Below are 21,562 nucleotides of genomic sequence, written 5' to 3' on the forward strand. Positions count from 1 at the left end.
ACGAACACTTCGACTGAAATGTGCAGGAGCTCCATCGTGCATGAACCACATGTTGTGTCGTACTTGTAAAGGCACATGTTCTAGCAGCACAGGTAGAATATCCCGTATGAAATCATGATAACGTGCTCCATTGAGCGTAGGTGGAAGAACATGGGGCCCAATCAAGACATCACCAACAATGCCTGCCCAAACGTTCACAGTAAATCTGTGTCGATGACGTGATTGCACAGTTGCGTGCGGATTCTCGTCAGCCCACACATGTTGATTGTGAAAATTTACAATTTGATCATTTTGGAATGAAGCCTCATCCGTAAAGAGAACAAGGGTAGCAGGGAAGGTGGTTTCAGTGGTATCAGAATTACTCTCCGCCACGCACCGTGAAGTGGCTAGCGGAATACTGAAGTATATGTAGACGTTGGGTAATTGCAGCTTTGTTTGCTGGCTAACATTCCATATTTTGAGGTTACATGCAGTCCTTTTTCTGTGTGTGTGATCATGTCTACCGAAAACACAAAAACCGATCGAAGTCCCTGAGAGCTCCGTTCCATCTCGTCCCGACCCTACTTTACGGTAGCTTCCTTCTTATATCCGAATATTTCTCTCATTTCAGGCTCATTATTACGCCCTAAATCAGCGCAAAAGGAGGTACATTTAGAGTTGGAACAGCATCAGTCATCATATTGCGTTTCGAAGGAAAATTCAACAGTTCACTTTTCATATCCCTTTCATAATCCGAATCAGTAAAATGTATTGAGCAGACACGAACAATTTCAACTGAAAGAGAAAATGCATATTTACAAACATTCATCCATTTTCGTTTCGTCTAATTGTTTTTAGAAAGTGTATGAAACACAATTCCTAAATTACTATTCTGCTGTTGTTAGTGACCCTGGCGATCGCACTGCAAGCAATTATTTTTCACATAAAACTTATTCTAAAGATTTCCTCAGTATACAGGGTGATTCAAGAAGGACCTGAATGTAGGAATAGTACTGTTGGGCAGCTGGATGTTAACAGCGCGTAGCGTTGCGCAGTTGGAGGTGAGCCGCCAGCAGTCGTGGATGTGGGGAGAGAGATGGCGGAGTTTTGAAATTTGTAAGACTGGATGTCATGAACTGCTATATATATTATGACTATTAAGGTAAATACATTGTTTGTTCTCTATTAAAATCTTTCATTTGCTAACTATGCCTATCAGTAGTTAGCGCCTTCCGTAGTTTGAATCTTTTATTTAGTTGGCAGTAGTGGCGCTCGCTGTATTGTAGTAGTTCGAGTAACGAAGATTTTTGGTGAGGTAAGTGATTTGTGAAAGGTGTAGGTTAATGTTAGTCAGGGCCATTCTCTTGTAGGGATTACTGAAAGTCAGATTGCGTTGCGCTAAAAAAATATTGTGTGTCAGTTTAAGGACAGTCTTGCACAATTTTTCTAAGGGGACGTTTCAGTGGCGGAAGTTCGCTAACCTCTTGTCAATCCGTGTTCATTCGTCTGGGTATTCAGACATTGGCCTCTCAATATATATATATTCTTTAAAGTCGTTTCTTCTTTGCAAATTCAGATTATTCCCAAGAATTAGCAGCATTAACTCAGTTAATACTACTAGGCTCAAATTCAATCTGCATTTGGACCGCACCTCCTTGACTCTAGTGCAGAAATGTCGCACCTCATTGACTCTTGTGCAGAAAGGTGTGCAGTATTCTGCTGTATCTATTTTCAGTAAGCCACCACAAAACCTTCAGAAATCTTAGTAGTAATCCACGAGCTTTCGAATCCGATCTGAAGGGATCCCTCAAGGGTCAATCCTTCTATTCTGTCGAGGAGATCATTGAAAAATTAAACTAATTCCTGTGTTACATTGTTGACGCGTTTACGTAAACTGATAGCTTTTCGTCTTTTTAGGATTCATAAACATTCTATTTTATCTATTATTACTTTTCTGTTATAATTTCATGTACCATGGAGACGCTCCTCAATTTGGTTCTACGTAACTACATGCGTAAAATAAAATGTAATGTGATTACTGTGAACTGTGCACTCAGTCGTCAGTTACTAATAAAAATTCACTCGTAAATGCAATTACCACGCAATAAGTTATGGTAATTGAGGACTGCTGAGCACTGGTTGTGTTCACTGTGACGTCTGCGGCACGGCGTGCTACTGGGCATACAACTCATGATTCCTACCGTGTATTCTACATGCTCATAAATTAAGGATAACTGTGGAACTACAAAAAACTGGCGCTAATAGCAGCATAGACGCATAGGGAACACACACGACACAGATCTGTAAGTCCACGGTATTGGTGATAAGTTGAGAAAATCGTCCCGAAACACATGTGCTACAAAAGCCCACTGTTTCCTGCGCATGTACCCCGACATCAATATGGAATATGATCACCATGCACACGTACACAGGCTGCACAACGGGTTGGCATACTCTGGATCAGATGGTCGAGCAGCTGCTGGGGTATAGCCTCCCATTCTTGCACCAGTGCCTGTCGGAGCTTCTGGAGGGTCGTAGGGGTTTGAAGATGTGCAGCGATACGTTCACGGAGAGCATCCCAGAGGTGACGATGGGGTTTAAGTCTGGAGAAGCAGGCAGGACACTCCATTCGCCTGATATCTTATGTTTCAAGGTACTCCTCCGCTATGGCAGCTCGGCCGTGCGTTATCATCCACCAGGAGGAAGGTCGACCGACTGCACCCCTGAAAAGGCGGACATACTGGTGCAAATTGACGTCCCGATACATGTGACCTGCTACAGTTCCTCTGCCAAAGACATGGAGGGCTGTACGTGCACAAATCATAATCCCACCCCACACCATCAAACCACGACCTCCATACAGGGCCCTTTCAAGGACATTAAGGGGTTGGTATCTGGTTCCTGGTTCACGCCAGATGAAAACCCGGCGAGAATCACTGTTCAGACTATACCTGGACTCGTCCGTGAACATAACCTGAGACCACTGTTCCGACGACCATGTACTGTGTTCTTGACACCAAGTTTTACAGGCTCTTCTGTGACCAGAGGTCAGTGGAATGCACCTTGCAGGTCTCCGAACGAATAAATCATGTCTGTTCAGTCGTCTGAAGGGTGTGTGTCTGGAGACAACTGTTCCAGTGACTGCGGTAAGGTTCCGAGCAAGGCTACCTGCAATAGTCCTTGGCCGTGTGCGGGCACTGATGGTGAGATATCGGTCTTCTTGTGGTCGTCCCGTAATGTAACGCCTGGACACGTTTCCTGTCTGCTGGAATCGTTGCCATAATCTTGAGATCACACTTTGTGGCACACGTAGGGCAGGTGCTACGACCTGCTGTGTTGACCAGCCTCCAGTCGCCCCAGTATTCTACCCCTCATAACGTCATCAATATGTGATCTCTGAGCCATTTTCAACACACAGTCATTATTAGCACGTCTGCAAACTTTAGCACACTTGCTCACTGCTCCGTACTCTGACATGCACCAACACACCGCGTGTGTGAACTGCTACCAGCGCCACCGTGCCACGAACGCAGGTCAAATGCACCGCATGGTCATACCCCGAGGTGATTTAAACCCGCAAACCGCCCACCAGAGGGTTGTTTCACCATGTATCAGCATTATCCTTGATTTATGAGCATGAGTGTAGTATCCGTGCTTGTATTTTTGTGTTTAGGTCGCGACAAGTTGAGCTGCTAAATTATTGCGGTGAAGGTGGGGGCAGGCAGGCCGGAAGGAAAATTTGTACACTAGTCGAGGATGAGAAGAAACGGAAAAATGCATCGCGGCAGTGACGAAAATTGTCGGGTGTTACGTGCACGGTGGTGGGCGGCGCTGTGGCGGGTCCGGGTGGGAGGTGGGCGGCGCCGGTGACCGGCGGCTGCAGCGGCAGAGGGGCGGGACCTGCGGTGGGCGACGATCCGGCGGGAGGCGGCAGTCCGCAACGGGCCGCCGCCACGCCGCCAGGGCACCGGGCAACAGGTAGGTACCGGAGCGCCGCCGCTACGAGTTGCCCAGCCCCACGTGCTGCTAGGACAGCTGCAGGCGCGCCGGCGCGGGAATTGGAGGCCGTGGAATGCAAGCCCTAGCTGTCAAAGCTACTCTTCCTGTAGCGTCTCATCAAGCCACTGCCGAGCAATCTACTAACATCCGTTCTACATGTTGCCACTAAATTCGGGATGGGAAACACCGACCGGCCAACATCGAAACCGTTATTTTAGTTCTGAATAACCGGTATTTTTCCCTGATCCTATGGACTCTGTTATAAAACTTCTTTTGTTATTGTTTTTTACTATTAGTGGGTAAAAACCGTTACATCACTTTGTCATAGCAGTGGTGCTAAAATATTTGGTATTTACATAAAACTTTTTTCAAAAAGAGTAACATTTGCTCGTATAATTCCCTTTCCTTTGAAATGTTGGTTGATTATAGAAAACGAAATAAAAACGATCAGACATATTTAATAACAACGCCGACAGAAACGAGGATCAAATACATGACATTATAATCGATACAGCATTGCTGAGACTGTTCTGTACCTCTTGCCCTTTTCTACCCAGAAGCAGCGAGCATTTAGTTGTTTTTTTTTGTTTTTTTTTTTTTTTTGGGAAGTGTTGAGAAGGTGTATATCAGGTTTGTCAATTGTAGCCTAAAAATTTCACCACTGATTTGAAGTTCTGTGGCTTACGAAGAATTGTATCACCTTGGAATTCTATTGTTTCTTAAAAGTCAACACATTGTAGAAGAGTATTTACGAACGGGACAATTAATATCGGCCATTAGCTCAATACATTACTGAAATTTTAACTGTTGCCAAGTAGTTATTCCTGATAATTTTCCTATTTTGCCTACAATATAACTTGTTCGTTTGAAATTTTTGAAACAGCGTTTTTAGTTCCCTCATCAAAAAATCAATTGTATTCAAATTTCTGTTAAAATGTGAATACAGATACTTGACCACACAGCCGGTTTTTCGTTCGAAATAATGAAAGAAAAGGATCGCCTCTTATTTGTCTGCTATTTCTATGAAATAATAAACGAGAAAGGAAATTAAAGCACGAGCAGTAAATGAAAAACTTAATAGTTCATTCATTGTCTGTTATAAAATAGAAAGTAGCTTACCTGCTGCTTCTGCCTACATAGTACGCCTTTATCTATTGATGGCCTTTGGGCACGGACAACTTAAAGCGAAAAATACAGTGCTCCAATCTCAGTTTTCATAGTTTACGGCTAGCTTTGCTGGTAATGCTCAAATAATAGTATGGTCCTCGACTACATAGTGATATCTGAGCAGAGTTTCAAAATATTAGAATCAATAGCAGAATACTCCTGATTTTTTTTTTGTATTGTTCAAGTCCTCATAACTCTTGGAGAAAAGGAACTAACAGTATATGGACTAAGTTTTCTTTTTTTTACCTGTTTTAGTTGATAGTTTGATTCGAAGTATCTCGAAACTTGTAATACAAAAGCCTCAGAGCGACTTAGAAATTTTCTGTTTGGTGTGTACGTCTGTTACAAGAAATAGCAACAATAAAATACCGAAAATCCGTTATATCATACGCCGGTTATCTTTAGTGATTTTAAAAACTAGTTCAAATGGGTCTGAGCACTATGTGACTTAACTTCCGACGGCATCAGTCCCCTAGAACTTAGAACTACTTAAACCTAACTCCCCTAAGGACCTCACACACATCCATGCCCGAGACAGGATTCGAACCTGCGACGGTAGCGGTCGCCCGGTTCCAGATTGTAGCGCCTAGAACCGCTAGGTCACTCAGGCCGGCGTGATTTTAACAGTCATGTTAAACTGGAGACGAAGAAAAGCTGATGTACCCGAAAACCCGTTGTTTCCGCGACAACCGCCATCCCTACATTACAACCACCGGCATATGGAACGAGGCAGCTAACGTCGACGTGCACGAAGACGGTACATCCAATGTCACGAGACATAGCACCATCAGCACATGGGATTATCTAGTTAACGTGATTTTGTGGTCTCAGCCTTCTCCAGCGGCAGTGTCGGTTTTATTTGGGCCGCAAACAATATAGTATGTTCATGAAAATGGCGCACGTAAAATTCCTGCGTTAGTGCTGTTAAAACGAACATTTCCTCCCTCATCCACTTGCCAGTCATGTTGAGCTGTATGTGTTAAACATAAATAAAAACTTTAATCTCCATGAACTTGGAATGACACATGTCCAGGCAGTAAGGACATCAGCTTACAAAATTTTACCAGATCGAACAAATTCACTCTTGAGACAGAAAATGCACTTATATTTACATAACATCAAGTATTAATTTCGTAAGGAAAGCCCGTTATCTTTTGGATAACGCGAAGGTGAAAAAAAGTCGATATGACTGCACTCGAACCTTATACCCACTTAACCTCCAGTCCGCAACATTGAGCCCCTACTCACTACGCTCTTTTTATGGGGCTCCTTCCCTCCCTTTACAGCCCTTCCTTTCGCCCACCATAAATTGTCTCTTCCGCCAGGCTTCTGCGCCTTTTATCTTCTTCGTTAAAACATAATAATTCTCCTGATAAACAGAAGAAATTAATTAAATTAAAGAATAATTTGATGTGGCAACTTCTTTCATCTCCGTTGCTTATTTTAATTAAATTTCTTCTTAATTCTGAATTAAATAATGAGAAAAATTTTCCCTTTCGTGGAGCCTAAAAAGGGAAGTAACACTGCGGTAAAGTACCTTTTGATGGTTGCATATTCCATCCAACATAAAATGTAGAGAAATTTTTCCTTCTTCTGAAAACCTCCATGTCTCTCTTCCTTAGGTTAGGTAACTCGTACAGTGTGCCGACGACTTAAACCTTTTCAGCATGTGTGACAGTGTCGTGTTCGAACGTTTCAGCCAGTACTGTTGGTTGCCCTCATCAGGCTGACGATGAGCCTGACAGATCACTCCAGTCGACGAAGCCTTAGCTCGCACACGATCCTTATTACACTAGAAAAGCATCAGCGAGAGACAAAACTGTTGAGTAGCAGGACAGTGAAGTAAGGATGAACTGCGGGAGAGTAGCAGAATTTGAGGGAAGGAAGAAGATATCTTGATGATATGGAGACTGACACACTGTCGTATGAGTTGGCTGTTAGTTTCGCGAACGCATGAGTATGGGGAAGGGGAAGAACTTATCGAGTAGCTACCAGCAGGTGGGCAGTCTAATACACCTTAATGATGAAGTCGAATATTTATTTTTGAAACATGATGCTAGATACTGTCTTGCTGATAGCTGGTACTATTGTTAATACCATCTGGTATCCAATATTTGTATTGTGTATAGGCCACAATATCGATCACTATTCCTCATAAAAATTGTCACCAAAAGCCGCCAGCATCCAGTATGCACTGGCGAATTTAAGCTGACAACCAGTATTTAGAGCTAATAGTAACTGATTCAGCAACCGATAAGCAAAGAAGATAGTAGCTGCCAACAAGCCAGAACCGAACACCGCGTATAAAAAATTCATACGTAAATTCTGCATGCTCCGTCTGAATATGAGCCTGGATAGGCTCGAATACTAGGTAACGTAACTGATCAAAAACCTAAGAGTGACTACTCATAGTTATCTGCATTTATAATCAATTAATACTGTATCAAATTTTCTACAGTACCCATAATCTATAAGCTTAGTTTGTTATTCTTCAGCTTGCGCAGACCTATGTGATGTATGAAAAGTTCTAGGGTGAACTATATGATCGTGGCAGATGTGTGCAGCGTATCGATAACAGACGCAGATATAATCATGCGTAATTACATGCTAATTGGCTGCCGCTGACAAGTCAGACTTTTGTGGTTATGTTGTCGTCTTCTTGAATTTTTCAGACTGTATAACATAATTTGACATCACAATATCTTTTCGAAGTACTTAACACTTTGAAGAGCAGTACTAACAGCGTCTTTAGTTAAAACTTTTGGTAGACTATTTTTGCTGGCAAAAATTCCATGTAACTGTAAGTACTTCAGAAACTTGATCAGAACCTTCCCGGCCTAATCAACACCATTCAGTGTGAAACATAACATTAACATTCTCACATTTCTTCCCAGGCTAGTACATATAAGCACACATTTCGTTTCTGCAAATCTGTTCATGAAATTTCTAAAAGGACGATTTTTTTATGAATCCCGAGTGTTTCTTTTGACGACTGAGGTGTTAAGTCTCAAATTGTCTCAAAATTTTGTCTAATGATTATTAGCATTTGTCATGGACCATCTGTCTAAATGAACACAAGACCTTTCAAGAAAAATATGTCGGCCACTTAAAAATCTCAAATTACGTGGACTGATGAACTAGAATTATCTGTGTTACTGATAAAAAGTCTTTACGTGGAGATTTAATTGTCATTTATTATCCTTTACGTTCAATTCAAATTTTTCGCAGTCGCCAGTAATAAAAGTGTAACGAGGAAATCCCATCTCAACAACTGGAGCAGACGAAATTGGCACTGCTTTTAGGAGCAGGTCAAATTACGTAATTCACTCGTGGTTCGTATTAACTGACAAGAATTAACTAATAACTTTAGTACTGGAACTCTCAGTGCGAGAGACGATATTTCAAGATTATCGAACGGTAATAATGAGCGTGAAAGTGGAGGAGTACAGCGGTAGTCGAGAAAACGATGATGAAGACAAGACTCGGAATTTTTTGAGGATAATGATAAAATTATTCTCTGCCTTCCCTCCAATCGTTTGGCGACGTATTATCACTCCCCAATCTCTCTCTCTCTCTCTCTCTCTCTCTCTTTCTCTCTCTCTCTCTCTCTCTCTCTCTCTCTCTCTCTCTCTCTCTTTCTTGTGTCATGAGTCTCTTCGTTATTGACGCAAGCCTTTACCTCATTCCATCTTTTACTAATCGTTTCATCTCTTCGCACATACTACACTCAACATACTCCATAAACTATTTTGCGTATTCTATTCTGAGAAGGAACGGTAACAGGACGTACTCCACCATTAGCATTGCCAGTTCCAGAACAACCTACCGACCCCGTCAATATTCAGCTAATGGCAAGAAAAAGAAAGGAATGCTTCGTGGGACTGAATCAGAGTGTATTACATCCATTCCCTTGAGCAGAGATACAAACTCTTCTGTATAATACAAGAAGTAGAACTGTTCCTAAGAACCACCATTCTGTAGCAGAAAATTGGAACGTAGTCTGAGTTCAGACATAATGACGTACCTGCAACACACCATATTTTCCATGGAAATCGGCATGGGATCTAAAAACATTGATCAGGTGAAACACAAATTGTGTTCTTCACGTATACTATACCGTCAGTGACTGTAGGAGACCACGTAGAGTAGGTGTTTCCAGACTTCCGAAAGGCTTTCATTAAGTACCTCACCGACGCCTTCTAGAACGGAATATCTAAACAGGTTTGGGAATGTATCGAAAATTTTCTGACACTTAGCCTAACTCCTGTAATCCTCGATGGACACTGAGGCGACACCTGCTGTGACACAGACTGTGGCAGATTAAAGAATTAGCGGGTAGTATTTTGCTGCAGTCGGAAGGTTTCCGCTTGTGACTCAGTTATCTTTGAGGAAATTCTATGTGGTACAAATCTGTATAAATATCTGTTACAGATCGGCAAAAGTAATAGCTTACTGCAAATACTGGCACCTAGCGCTCTATATGGAGAAAAAGCAAAGTGTTGAAATTATAAATTTTGATTTGTTGTGCGTGGAACAGACGACTGTGGTTTAAAATCTGAGGTAATTAAAAGCCTAGAGCCACAGTTGTCAGTTATATTCACTGGTGAATTGACAGTTGCGACTCTGTAGCTTTAATTACCATAAGGTTGAGGACTTCACGCAACGCAAATGAGTGGTGTACTTTGACTACACGTTACTGAGCCCTAACTAGAACCGTCATGCCATGCAAGTATTTGGCAGTAACAACGAGTAGATATGAAATAGATCGACCATATAGGCAGGGTTTCAAGTACAATAAATGGCGTAATTAGTAAACTGGTAAGTGATTTCATGCAAATCCCATGTAGGATCCTTCCTGAAATACCGCTCAACATTAGGACGGACTAACAGGGTACATCGAGCTTACACACAGAAGCGTCGTGCGAAAAGTCACAGTTTTACTTGACTACGGTAGAGTGTAGAGTAACTGTTGGAGAAACATCGCTGGCAGACATACTAAGAAAGATGCCGTACATCTCCAGAAAATCTGCTCAGAAAATTTCAAGATCCGTCATTTAGAGTAGAAAATATAAACACTACTATACAACTAGCCGTGGAATAAAAACGAGGTGTTTCTCGTGAAACCATGTTGAGTAAATTTCGGGAACCAATATTCCAAGACGGCTCTGCAACCATTATCCTGCAACCTTAGTATAACTCGCGTAGACACCATGAGAATAAATGAGCGAGATTAGCGCACGTACAGAGTCATGCAGAAAGTCATTTTTTCGTAGCTCAATACGCGAATGTAATGGGACAGGAAATCGACAAAAGACCCTCCGCCATGCGCTGTATAGTGACTTGCAGAGTATACGAGTACATCTTCACATATTGTAAATTAAAGTACACTACCCTTTTTCTGTCTCTATAGGCCTATATGAAGGTCAATTTCAGGGTCTACTGTAGGGGTTTTGGTATTGTTTTCATTGATAGACGAAATCAAGGAGAAGGTTTGTATACCTTGTCAGACCAAAAAAGTGTCGAGGCAGAGTTCATAAAAAAATACTGGAAATACGGTGGTTTCAATGGTTCGGATGTTTCGTGTAGTCTCCCTCATTCCTTTTCACTTCAGTACAACGCTCAGAACGTTCATAAAACCGCGTGAAATTCAGAAAAGTTCTTCTTTGGAATGTTGTTTGTTCAGCTCGCACGTCACTTTCGCACCTTCTTTGATCTTGCCGAACCGCCGTGGACACATTCTACGCTCTCTAAGGTCGTATTGATAACACTAGTCTGCGTCACCCCGATGATTTTTTTCCAGAAAAGAATTGTCGTCGTTTTTTATTCTAGTCAAGTCGGTGCTGGCAACACATGTCGTCGTTTTTATTCGAGATTCAAAGCGTGCAGGACAAACTCCGCACACACTTTTCACTTCCTCAAAACATTCTGGAGATTGTACTGAATACTTGATTTAAAGATGTACAGTTCGATCCTCTATTGCGATTTGTGACGCAACAACGTTGACACGCTAATGCCGTAGTTCCACTACCTAACACCGCCGGATCAGAACTTTTGTTGCAGTTGTTCGTGCAAACTGCCGCCGCAGTTACTGCGTTGGCGTCGCTCATACGCCAGCAGTATAACCAGTCTCGGAACAGGTGCGTATAATTTAAAGCGCTACGCCGCCAAGTCGTCCGGTCGTCGATAGTGCTACCGGTCCGAAGCTGGGGCAGGTCGCTAGCGTAGAAACTAATTTACAATCATGCAGATTAATTCGGGTATTCGCCTTTCGTGAATGGAACGGAAAGAAATGTCAATATACGGTGTAATAACAAATTCCCTGTATCACGCCCTTCACAGTGATTCGCAGAGTAACGATGCTGATGTTGCATTCGAAAAATTGCATGTTTTTCATCAGATGTACAAATTTATTATTTATTTTCTACCGGTTCCGGCCATAGCGACCCTCTTCACAGGAAAGAAACGAAGTTGTACATTATGTGTATATGCAGTGCAACTTTTCACTGGATAAAAAGAAAACCTTGGCGAGCATGAAGTTCTTCAAATTTCCAGCAGCTGTATCTAGTCACCTCACTACACTGTAGGTAGTTGTTTTAGCGTAGCAGATGTCGAAAGTCATTTGTATCCACACTGTATGATTTCATGACCTTATAAACTATACTCAGATACTAACTAGTTTTGCTACAATTTGCTACATTTTTTGAATGCTAGATGAACGTCCCAACTACAGTACTGTCGTTAACATCAGCACTAAAAAATTTGTACGAATATATCGGTACGCATGCGACAGCATGCGCTGCCTAACATGTTTCTAAACGCCTCTCAGAAAAAAGGGATTTTTCCCGGGCTGATACCTCGGGCTCTATTGGTGATAGAAAGGTAGGGTCAAGTGTTCTGGATAGTCCTTGAACCACGGACCATTTGTACACACAACATAAGGATCGTCCTATTGTACCTATCCTATAATACAGGATCAAAGGTTGGATATTACACATTTCCTCTAGCTTAGGCAACTGGAGCAAATCGGTTGGTTCTTTTTGCATTGGATGTGATCTGTGGTGCGCCTTAAGGTGCTTATGGAAGCACAATTTACTTCATGAGCGGTTCCTGAGACAACCCGAAAAACATGGATTTTTGTTACCAGATCCAAGCCACAGATTTCAAGAAGCCTATGCACATCAAATGACTAATTTTTTCCGTGAATCCTAAGATCGCTGTCTAGAATAAACTTGAAAATTTTCTTTATATCTTTATCCGTTTCCGAGGTACAGAGGTTTAAAGTTGCCCTTCTTGTACACGAAAAGTATGCAAGCAATATCCGGTGTGAGGTGAAAACGCATGGAGAAATATGCTAAAGTATCTCGGTTATCACCAGAAGAGTTTCGGGAAGCCTAATTTGTAGTACTGAAGGACATGAAAACTTTTTGTGCACTTAAAATCCAATATGAAGTGTATAATAATTGTTTTGCATCATTTCAATTTCAAACAAGTACATTATCAAAATTTTACTAAGCCATGAAGTTCTTTTTCATGTGAGTGACATGCCATGCCGTATCAGGGAAAAGAAGGAAACCATCAGAAAAATATCTGCGCTCGGTAGCTGATTGGTCAGCGTGACAGAATGTCAATCCTAAGGGCCCGGGTTCGATTCCCGGCTGGGTCGGAGACTTTCTCCGCTCAGCGACTGGGTGTTGTGTTGTCTTAATCATCATCATTTCATCCCCATCAACATGCAGACCTTCGAAACACTTGCTCCCGGCGAACGGTCTATCCGACGGGAGCCCCTAGTTACACGATATTTACTTAAATCAGAAAAACGCTTCTCTCTGAGCACAAAAAGGGCTACTATTTTGAAAGACTCTTTCTAAAAAGAGGGATACCAGTTGCTCATTTCAACCATCCTCTTCGCCTCTAAAATTTTTCCCATACATTTTGGCATGCTAACGTATTCGGGTTTTTTTATGCTGAGAGACAAAAAGACAGGGGGAAGAGAGAGAAAGTAGACAGACGTTGTGGTACAGAAAAAGCAAAGGAGACAGTGTGAAACAGAGGGTCACAGTGGCAGTGGAACGTAGTTGACAATGCTAGGAAAAGAGTGAAGGAGACAGTGCCAATGTGTCAGGCGTAAAGACTTACAGTGATAATGAGAGACAGAGTCTACTACAGTGACAACAAGAAAGAGAGAGATAGAGACAGTGAGAAGAAACAGCAACAGTGGGAAGGAATAATGTAGTAACGGTAAGAGAGGGCACGATACTGAGAGGTGACAGTAGTAGTAGGACAGAAGGAAGGAGACCGTGACCGTGAGACAGTAGACAGTGACAGAGAGACGCAAAGAGATATGACAATGACCTGGGCTGAATGAATGAGCGAGAATAGGCAGGCGGGGTAGACTTGCAGCGTGGACTATCAGATATGAGCGAGTAACAGGGGATCTTCTGGGAATGAGAGGTGAGCTGCACGTTAAAGAGAGCGCGAATATGTTCACATGGTAAAATTGTTGGGAAAATTTTCAATGGTGCTGAGTGAGATAGAAATAGGCAGCTTGTACTCCACTTTTCAGTCACAGACTCCTAAAATGGGGTCATATTAGCTCTTCTTTTATCTCCGATAGGAGAATTTTTCTGCTGGTATATTTAGTACTGAAACCTGTAACGACCGAGGATAATTATCAGACATCGGAAAAAGAGGACCAACTATTAAGACATCAGGCATTATTTCATGGGTAAAACGTTACTGCCGGTCGCTGTGGCCGAGAGGTTCTAGGCTCTTCAGTCCGGAACCGCGCTGCTGCTATGGTCGCAGGTTCGAATCCTGCCTCGGGCATGCATGTGTACGATGTCCTTAAGTTAGTTAGGTTTAATTAGTTCTAAGTCTAGGGGACTGATGACCTCAGGTGTAAAGTCCCATAGTGTTTAGAGCCATTTTTTGTAAGATGTTACTCAGTTCTCTTCCTCACATCTCTCCTTTGCTTTTAGTTACATCTACGGGGGACAGGCGAAATAATGTGAACAGTCGTAGTAATGGGTCGGTTGTGTTTGACGATCAACAAGGCAGGTAAGGCACGTGTCGTGCTGGACTGTGCATGTACAGTACGGACTAGGCATCGGTGCAGGTTGTTTACGAGTAGTACACACTTCGTATTTACATTCAGACGCCAACGTCGACGTGTAATGAAAGACCTAATAGAGTTCCAAAGAGCGCAGACCGTGGGGGCCCAATTAGCTGGAGCATCAGAAACCAAGACACCCAACTTATTGAATGTTTCAAGAGCAACAGTTTCAAAAGTCGTCACAGCCTGCACGAAACACAGAAAAACATCATCGTGTAAAGGTAAGAGTGAGTGCAAATCAAAACTAAATGACAGAGGTCTTCGTACGCTAAAACGTATTGTCTCAAAACAACACAATACTATGGCGGCTAAAGTGACTGGAGAGCTCAGTTGCTATTTTCGAGACAATGTGTCTATCGACACTGTCCGCTGAGAACTCCAAAAAGCGAATATTCATGGACTATCTGCTATACAGAAACCATTACTGACGACAACCAACAAAAATAAGAGTAAAACATGGCGTCAGGAGTATAAATCCTGGACGGCTGATCAGTGGAAACACGTCATATGGACCGACGAGTCAACGTTTTCGTTATTTCCAACAACGGGCCGGGTTTACGTCTGGAGAACGCAAAAAGAAGCCTATAATCCTGACTGCTTGATTCCAACGGTTAAGCATGAGGTGGAAGTGTGATGGTGTGGGCAGCCATTCCACTGGTCCCATCATTACTCTGAAAGGCCGTGTTACAGCCAACGAGTATGCGAACGTTTAAGGTGATCTGGTGCACCCCATGATTCAGAGGATTTCCGCAACATTGCTGACATATTTCAGGACAGCAATGCATCCATTCACACAGCCAGGGCAGTACAATCGTGGTATGAAGAGCATGCAACTAAACTGCAGCGTCTTTCCTAGCCAGCACAGTCACCGGACTTTGTGGACGGTATTGGAATGCAGACTCCGGAGCGCCGGCCATTGTGACCGTGCGGTTCTAGGCACTTCAGTCCGGAACCGCGTGACTGCTACGGTCGCAGATTCGAATCCTGTCTCGGGCATGGATGTGTGTGATGTTCTTAGGTTAGTTAGGTTTAAGTAGTTCTAAGTTCTAGGGGACTGATGACCTCAGACGTTGAGTCCCGTAGTGCTCAGAGCCATTTGAATCATATTTTAGACTCCGGAGCAGATTTCCGCCTCCCTTGTCACTACAGGAGTTAGAAGAGCTTCTGATCGAAGAGAGGCATAACATACCGCTAGAGGCTATACAATCATGATATGCCAGCATTCCAAGAAGAATCGCAGCTGTATTGCGGGAAAATGGGGGTACAAACCATTATTAATAAACCATTCACAAGTAAGTACAGGTTCACATTACTTTGCCTATCCCCTGTATATGCTGCAAACCAGGTTATCGGGTGTGGCGGAGGGAACTTTATGTACGATTGTCATTCTCACCTTTCCTTTTCCAGTCTCGACTCGCCTGGGGGAAATCGATTGCTGGTAAACCTCCGTGTGAGCACAAATCTGTCTAATTTTACTTTCAAGGTCTTTTAGTGATATGCACTTAGGAGAAACCAATATACTGGTGGACTCTTGTAGGAAAGTACGCTCCCAGAATTTAACAGTAAACTATACCGTGACTTCGCCTCTAGTGTATCGTCTGCCAGATGTGTCGGCTGACCATCTCCGTAACACTCTCCAGTATCGCCCCTTTCAACTCCTCTGTTCGATCCTAAGCTCCACTGAAGTCGATACAAATTCTTTCATATAATTTGCATTTGTTGTTAGGAGCGATCCGATATTTGGTAATTGGTGTTGCAATGTTTTTATTTTATTTCCTCTGTGACCGGTTATGACAGAGTTTAACTGTCATCTTCCCTCCTCATGCAATTAACTGACGCATCAGGCATAAAGTTTTAAATTATGACTTCTTTAGCACTAACTAGATTCACTACACATTTTGTAGACAGTGTACGCTAATAGCGCTGCAAAATTATATCATAGTTCGGTACATAGTTTAGGAGTTGTGGCGTACACTATAAGCACTGTGATGCGTGGAAAACTGCAGCGTCGTGCATGACGTTTGAATTTGTTACTTCTTTGATACTAACACTGTTCGCAGCACTTTTTTTCAGACAGTATCCTGTAATGAACCCTGCTTCCTCAGAACTTCAGAACTTCAATTGAAATGGATGATGGCGCATAAATTTTTCGCATGACATAAGACAACTCTCTTCTCACCCGTGGTCTAGGGGTAGCGTCCTTGATTCATATTCAAAACGTCTTCGGTACCGGGTTCGATCCCCGCCACTGCCTAAATTTTTATAAATAATCAGCATTGGCGGCCGAAGACTTCCGGCATAAGAACTCAGCCTCATTCTGCCAACGGCCGTGTCAAAGAGGGCGGAGGAGCGGATAGAGGTTCAGGGCACTCTCTTGTCCTAGAGGTGGGAAATTGCCCCTAAAGGCGGAAGAATCAGCAATGATCAACGACATGAGGATGCAGAAGGCAATGGAAACTACTGCATTAAAGACACGTAAAGTGTATCCACAGGACATGTGGCCTGTAGTTGAAGAAGAGTCATGATGATCTCTCCATTGGCAAAAGATTCCGGTATAGTCCCCCATACGGATCTCCGGGAGGGGACTGCCAAGGGGGAGGTTACCATGAGAAAAAGATTGAATAATCAACGAAAGGATAATGTTCTACGAGTCGGGGCGTGGAATGTCAGAAGCTTGAACGTGGTAGGGAAACTAGAAAATCTGAAAAGGGAAATGCAAACGCTCAATCTAGATATAGTAGGGGTCAGTGAACTGAAGTGGAAGGAAGACAACAATTTCTGGTCAGATGAGTATCGGGTAATATCAACAGCAGCAGAAAATGGTATAACAGGTGTATGATTCGTTATAAATAGGAACGTAGGGCAGAGGGTTTGTTACTGTGAATAGTTCAGTGACCAGGTTGTTCTAATCAGAATCGACAGCAGACCAACACCGACAACGATAGTTCAGGTATATATGCCGACGTCGCAAGCTGAAGATGAACAGATAGAGAATGTGTATGGGGATATTGAAAGGGTAATGCAGTATGTAAAGGGGGACGAAAATCTAATAGTCATGGGCGACTGGAATGCATTTGTAGGGGAAGGAGTAGAAGAAAAGGTTACAGGAGAATATGGGCTTGGGACAAGGAATGAAAGAGGAGAAAGACTAATTGAGTTCTGTAACAAGTTTCAGCTAGTAATAGCGAATACCCTGTTCAAGAATCACGAGAGGAGGAGGTATACTTGGAAAAGGCCGGGAGATACGGGAAGATTTCAATTAGATTTCATCATGGTCAGATAGAGATTCCGAAATCAGATACTGGATTGTAAGGCGTACCGAAGAGCAGATATAGACTCAGATCACAATATAGTAGTGATGAAGAGTAGGCTGAAGATCAAGACATTAGTCAGGAAGAATCAATACGCTAAGAAGTGGGATACGAAAGTTCTAAGGAATGACGAGATACGTTTGAAGTTCTCTAACGCTATAGATACAGCAATAAGGAATAGCGCAGTAGGCAACACAGTTGAAGAGGAATGGACGTCTCTAAACAGGGTCATCACAGAATTGGGAAAGAAAACATAGCCGGCCGTAATGGTCTCGCGGTTCTAGGCGCGCAGTCCGGAACCGCGTGACTGCTACGGTCGCAGGTTCGAATCCTGCCTCGGGCATGGATTTGTGTGATGTCCTTAGGTTAGTTAGGTTTAAGTAGTTCTACGTTCTAGGGGACTGATGACCACAGCTGTTAAGTCCCATAGTGCTCAGAGACATTTGAACCATTTTTTTTTTGTTTTTGAAAACATAGGTACAAAGAAGGTAGCTGCGAAGAAACCATGGGTAACAGAAGAAATACTTCAGTTGATTGATGAAAGGAGGAAGTACAAACATGTTCCGGGAAAATCAGGAATACAGAAATACAAGTCGCTGTGGAATGAAAGAAACCAGGAAGTGCAGGGAAGCTAAAACGAAATGGCTGCAGGAAGAATGTGAAGACATCGAAAAAGATATGATTGTCGGAAGGACACACTCAGCATACAGGAAAGTCAAAACAACCTTTGGTGACATTAAAAGCAACGGTGGTACCATTAAGAGTGCAACGGGAATTCCACTGTTAAATGCAGAGGAGAGAGTAGATAGGTGGAAAGAATACATTGAAAGCCTCTATGAGGGGGAAGATTCGTCTGATGTTATAGAAGAAGAAACAGTAGTCGATTTAGAAGAGATAGGGGATCCAGTATTAGAATCGGAATTTAAAAGAGCTTTGGAGGACATACGGCCAAATAAGGCAGAAGGGATAGATAACATTCCATCAGAATTTCTAAAATCATTAGGGGAAGTGGCAACGAAACGACTATTCACGTTGGTGTGTAGAATATATGAGTCTGGGGACATACCATCTGACTTTCGGAAAAGCATCATCCACACAATTCCGAAGACGGCGAGAGCTGACAAGTGCGAGAATTATCGCACAACCAGCTTAACAGCTCATGCATCGAAGCTGCTTGCAAGAATAATATACAGAAGAATGGAAAAGGAAATTGAGAATGCGTTTGGTGACGATCAGTTTGGCTTTAGGAAAAGTAAAGGCACGAGAGAGGCAATTCTGACGTTACGGCTAATAATGGAAGCAAGGCTAAAGAAAAATCAAGACACGTTCATATGATTTGTCGACCTGGAAAAAGCGTTCGACAATATAAAATAGTGCAAGCTGTTCAAGATTCTGAAAAAAGTAGGGGTAAGCTATAGGGAGAGACGGGTCATATACAATATGTACAACAACCAAGAGGGAATAATAAGAGTGGACGATCAAGAACGAAGTGCTCGTATTAAGAAGGTTGTAAGACAAGGCTGTAGGCTTTCGCCCCTACTCTTCAATCTGTACATCGAGGAAGCAATGATGGAAATAAAAGAAAGGTTCAGGAGTGGAATTAAAATAGAAGGTGAAAGGATATCAATGATACGATTCGCTGATGACATTGCTATTCTGAGTGAAAGTGAAGAATAATTAAATGATCTGCTGAACGGAATGAACAGTCTAATGAGTACACAGTATGGTTTGAGAGTAAATCGAAGAAAGACGAAGGTAATGAGAAGTAGTAGAAATGAGAACAGCGAGAAACTTAACATCAGGATTGATGGTCACGAAGTCAGTGCAGTTAAGGAATTCTGCTACCTAGGCAGTAAAATAACCAATGTCGGACGGAGCAAGGAGGACACCAAAAGCAGACTCGCTATGGCAAAAAATGCATTTCTGGCCAAGAGAAGTCTACTAATATCAAATACCGGCCTTAATTTGAGGAAGAAATTTCTGAGGATGTACGTCTGGAGTACAGCATTGTATGGTAGTGCAACATGAACTGTGGGAAAACCGGAACATAAGAGAATCGAAGCATTTGAGATGTGGTGCTATAGACGAATGTTGAAAATTAGGTGGACTGATAAGGTAAGGAATGAGGAGGTTCTACGCAGAATCGGAGAGGAAAGGAATATGTGGAAAACACTGATAAGGAGAAGGGACAGGATGGTAGGACATCTGCTAAGACATGAGGGAATGACTTCCATGGTACTAGAGGGAGCAGTAGAGGGCAAAAACTGTAGAGGAAGACAGAGATTGGAATACGTCAAGCAAATAATTGAGGACGTAGGTTGCAAGTGCTACTCTGAGATGAAGAGGTTAGCACAGGAAAGGAATTCGTGGCGGGCCGCATCAAACCAGTCAGTAGACTGATGACCAAAAAAAAAAAAAGGATTCATAAACACAATTTTTCTGGTAATATAATTTCATCTTTCATACCGATACATTTAGCATCATGAAACATGAAAATTAGTAATCGCATTTTTTTTAACGCGAATGAGTCTAAAACCACTTTACAGTGAAACAAATAGTATTGTGCTTTTGTTTTCATGCAAAAATTTCGATTTTCATTTTTAATTTTTCTACTTTTACTACCGATAATTCAATCGACAACGAGAGGAAGCTGAAAGTTTTTATATTGTCAAAATCTGCAGCCTTCATTATTATATATAAGCACATAAATCTTAATATATAAATTTTTATTTGCAGAAAACATTACGTAAATTTGTAACTGAAAATTATTTTCAATTGAGGCAGTCATAATAAAACTCATCTGAACTACATCCTGCTTTAGAATGATCTGGAAGCTACGTACGTAATACTTACAGAAACTTTAGGCATCAAATGCGACATAATAATTTCTGTTGTCGAGATTGTTCCAGCAAGTATCAAGTTCTTTATGTTATACTGAAATGTTGCACAATGCATTTGCTTAAGAAGTGGTGGTATAGAAAGTGTCAAGACTTTATGAATAAATACTGATGATGTCAAAAAGAAACAATATTCCAGGACTTTTACCGAAATGAAAATCCTTGGATCTATTACCTGGAAAGCGGGAACAGAAACTGACACCCTAGACAACGAGACAGCCATAGCAAGATAGGTAATATTTATCTGCCACTCCACGGTTCCATTAACTGTCAGAACAACTATACCAACCTGTGTCGATATTTCTCATAAGGGCAGTCTGTATAAACATTTTGTAGCATGGTCTATCTGATATAACGTAATGCCTTAAATTAATTTCATAATTAACATAGTAGTGTGGCACCAGCGTATACTATGTGCGTAATTTATTCCTTCAGCTAATGTATATATAAATTTCGCCTTCGGTCACAAAACAATTCTAATTTTAATTGTGATCTTCAGGTGCTTCCTTCCTCCCGCACACATCTCAAAAAAGGCCACGACAAGAAAATTCGAGCAGCGTATTCAGAGGCTTAAGATACTCATTCTTCCCACGTGCTATTCACGATGTGAACAAGGAATTGGGGTCCACCAAGCGGTGCTAGAAGTACCTTCCAACACACATCGTTATGTGGCTTGCGAAGCGTGATATAAATGCAAACGCTTGGCGCTGTTGCTCGTGCTATTTTTGCCTTTAGTGTTAACAGAAACGATGTTATATCGAGTACACTCCGCGACTATTACGATAAAAACTGAGGGTCGTTTATTATTGTACCACTACCGGAAATTGGAAATTTGTGGTAAGATGTGGTCATCGGTCCCTGAGCTTATACACTACTTAATCTAACTTAAACTAACTTACGCTAAGGACAACACACAACACCCATGCCCGAGGGAGGACTCGAACCTCCGCCGGGGGGACGGGGGGGGGGGGGGGGGGGAGCTGCACGGAGCGTGACCAGGTGTCTTAGACGCCTACCCCGCGCGACACTATTACCGGTTTCTGGGCGTTTAAGCCACATCTTCAGGTGACATGTTCAAAACACGCTCGGAATCTCTT

The 21,562-nt window shown here is 42.3% G+C and overlaps 1 protein-coding gene across 2 annotated transcripts in view; it reads left to right on the forward strand.

The window, feature by feature from the left end:
• The first annotated feature begins 3,878 nt into the window (after window positions 1-3,878).
• The window catches only part of LOC126282113 (uncharacterized), a 388,870-nt gene continuing 371,186 nt past the window's right edge, over window positions 3,879-21,562 (forward strand). For both annotated transcript variants that reach the window (XM_049981576.1, XM_049981577.1), the window contains exon 1: window positions 3,879-3,957. The gene's annotated coding sequence lies outside the window, so the exon portion shown is untranslated. The remainder of the gene's footprint in view (window positions 3,958-21,562) is intronic.

This window comes from Schistocerca gregaria, chromosome 7, assembly GCF_023897955.1.
Source record: "Schistocerca gregaria isolate iqSchGreg1 chromosome 7, iqSchGreg1.2, whole genome shotgun sequence".
NCBI classification, from domain to species: Eukaryota; Metazoa; Arthropoda; class Insecta; order Orthoptera; family Acrididae; genus Schistocerca; species Schistocerca gregaria.